Below are 3,528 nucleotides of genomic sequence, written 5' to 3'. Positions count from 1 at the left end.
CTTTGTGTGAGCGCAGCCTGAAACACGAACAGAGCGGGAAGAAAGAGACCGGAGACATTTTAGTGCCAAACACCCCGGAGGTCACATAGCTAAACTAGTCTGACAAACGCCAGTAAGGTCAAAATAAACTAAAGTAGAATAGACGTAACCTTTATTATTCTACAGTGGGGGAATTCAGCTTTAACAGCAGCATCAAAATATATAGACAAAAGATTAAAAAGGTGTTAAAAATGTTAAACGGGGTAAAATATTAAGATTAACAGTAATAATGGTAATTATATTGTTAAAGATAATAAATGAAAAAATACCCTTAAGTTAACAGAAACAAAAAATATCCTGACGGGGTGACTTTAAAATATTTAATGTGTGTACTGAACATTAAGGAGACAACAGGCTATTTACAGTACAATATATCATTACAAAAAAAAGATATTCAGTAACAGCAGAGATGTTATTTTTTAAAAATATAGCAAAAACAGAACAATGGGTCGTAAAAATGCTGTGATGACTAGTCTGACAGCTGCAGGGAGGAAGGATCTTCTATAAATCTCTTTTGTGCGCCTGGGATGCAGCAGTCTGTTCTTAAAGGAACAGGTCAAAATAACCGAGACTCGTTTAATATCATTTTAGTTCAATCCTGATTAAGGGAATAAACTTTTTGTTTTTCAAAAGCTCAGATCCAAAGACAAAAACCTAGATCAGCAGGAGTAATTATTTCACATTTATAACAAACTTAAAAACTGTATGTAAGCTGTTTTCTACTGTTTCCCTATATCTTTCTGTTTTAACAGAGTGACAGAAACCTGCAGAGAGCTCAGAGTTTCAGCTAAAGTGATCCTGAAACCAACGACAGACCTGCAGGACGATGCCAGAGAAATCCACCAGCAACGTCTCCATCAGCTTCAACCTGCAACACACGGAGGATTCACCAGCCTGGTAATGTTTGTCAGTCAGTTTGGCTCGTTTAGAAATTAATTTCTATCTAAAATTATTTCTGATTATTTCATTTAAAATATTGAAAAAAGAGTTAATCTCTGAAAGTGATACTGATAATTAACTATAAAAGTGTAATTATTGTTTCTGTTCAAGCAGACAGTAAAGGTTATTGACCTGCATCTCCATGGAAACACCTGAAACAGTCTGCATCATTTTCCTGCAGGTTTACCATTTAAACTCTGTTTTATCCTCATATAATCATAATTTTAATTTAAAAGTTGAATGTTTACTCATATTCTCTCAAAATTAATGCAAAGATCAAAAAAAAGAAATACTGAGATTTCTATTTCACATTTAATTGATTTTTTATTTTTTTAATCAGCTTTATTGCATTTATTAAGATCTTCCTGCATGTCAGGAAGATCTTTACTTTGAATTATTTTGATGAAACTTTTCATGTCAAACTGGATCTGCTCTGAAACTCTTAGCTGATTATGGAAGAAATCCTCCAAATGATTTTTCTGTTTCCTCAGTTCTCCCTCTAAGCCCCGCCCACTCCTTCTTTTAAAGGGCCAGTATCATGTAAAATAAACTGTTTTTTAATCATGTTTTTTCCTGCAGTGTTGCTTTGATTCTTTCATGCTTGAGATATCCTTTAATTTCCATGGGAACTATTCACCTGGGTGGACCTAGCCCCGCCTTCGAGGCGTAGCTCCTCCCCCCTCAGCTCCTTCAGAGTAGCCAGCAGCAATTAGCAAAAAGCTGCTGAGCTCATTACAGGAGCTGCTGCTCAGAGCAAAGCTGGTAGAGACTTTAAAGTTTAATAGCTGAGCCATGTTAGGACGACTTCCTTTCAATTTCAAGGAGTTAAATCAGGACATCAAGGGCGTGCCGTGGTCGCGTAGGGGTTAGCGCGACCCATATTTGGAGGCCTTGAGTCCTCGTCGCGGGTTCGACTCCCAGACCCGACAACATTTGCCGCATGTCTTCCCCCCTCTCCTTCTCCGTTTCCTGTCAGTCTACTATCATATAAGAGACACTAGAGCCACAAAAGACCCTGGAGGGGTAAAAAATAATCAGGAAGTCAAATTTCTTTTAGGTCCGATTTAATATAAATAGCATTTTGTAACAACTGAAGGTAACATAGTTACTGGATTATAATATAAAATATCTCTGTGTGCCTGGAAGACACATAATCCCGTTCTTTTAACTTTCCTCACATGGTGGCAGCTTTAGAGGAACATCTGTCGCCGGATTGTCCCGCCTCGGCCCCCAGCTGCCCTTTGACCTTCTGCTGAAACATTTAACTCCTCCCGCTGTCGTCTGCAGCCAGTTGTTCATGCCGAGGTTAAAATTAACTGCAGCAGATCCTCCTTCCAGCACAATGCGAGGCCACATGCGGATCTTATGAGGCATTAATGCAGCGCAGCTCCAACCGGTGGAAATAAAGACACTGATGATCAGATCTCCTCCAGCTCTGGTTTCATTGCATAAATCAGGAAAATCCACCTCCACCGCAGCATTTCTGAGGCTGCAAGGAGGAAAGTAAAGATCTGATTTATTTTGTCTGAAGTCTGTTCACTACGCAGAGAGGAAGACTCTGCTGGAGCCTGGGAGGAACGGCCTGGTTACAGTGAAAAACTAAAGCGGTGACTTGGGTTATTTAGTCTGTCATAAGAGAAAACAATATGATTTATTTATCACAGTGATATTCATTCACTTACAGCTGTCAGGGTGTCAAACTACAAATGTAGTTAGCAAGTTAAATACTGAAGTTAAATATTTATCTTGAAACTTGCTAACTTAATATTTAGGTGGAGCTAAATATTTAGCTTACTAATTAAATATTCAGCTAGCAAGCTAAATAATACGTTAGCATGAACTTGCTTGCTAAATATGTTGGAGTTACATACATAGCTTCAAATTACAGATTTTTCATGCTAACTAAACTTTTAATTCAAAACAGCAACATTTCTGAATGAATGACTAACATCTGTCTGCAGCCTCTGTGGGAAACCTCACTGAGCAACGTGTTGAATGAAGCTGTGAGGCTTTTAGCTGTTTGCCTCCAAGCATTAAATCGTCTGCAGCGTCAGCGTTCTGAATGAGGTCAGAGGTCACCATGACCTCACCTGGAGGAGGAAGACGAGTGAATCCTGCAGCTGCTGCAGCTTCAGGAAACACAACCAAGAACCTGAAAGGAGAAAACATCACAAACCGCATCCAGTGTTACGTCAGATCAGCGACTAAAACTGCTTTGTTATTCATAATAAACTGAATTTATTTATGATAAACTGAATTTATTTATAATAAACTGAATTTATTTATGATAAACTGAATTTATTTATGATAAACTGCTGTAGAGTTTATTAAGTGCTGCAGAGTCTCGGTTCTTTGCTTCAATAAAGAATCGTTTTCAGGTTCTGGACTTTTCGGGTCGAACGTTTTCGGTTCTATTGGTCTGCAAACAAAATTATAATTTCAGCAATAAAAACTAAACCCTTTACTGCATTTATGACTTAATAAATGCATTATAAAACTTTAAAACTTAAACTTCCCCAAACTTTGCGTTTTGTGTCAAAGCACTGATGA

Source organism: Xiphophorus couchianus, chromosome 13, assembly GCF_001444195.1.
Source record: "Xiphophorus couchianus chromosome 13, X_couchianus-1.0, whole genome shotgun sequence".
NCBI classification, from domain to species: Eukaryota; Metazoa; Chordata; class Actinopteri; order Cyprinodontiformes; family Poeciliidae; genus Xiphophorus; species Xiphophorus couchianus.
Note: the sequence above shows the minus strand (reverse complement) of the source record.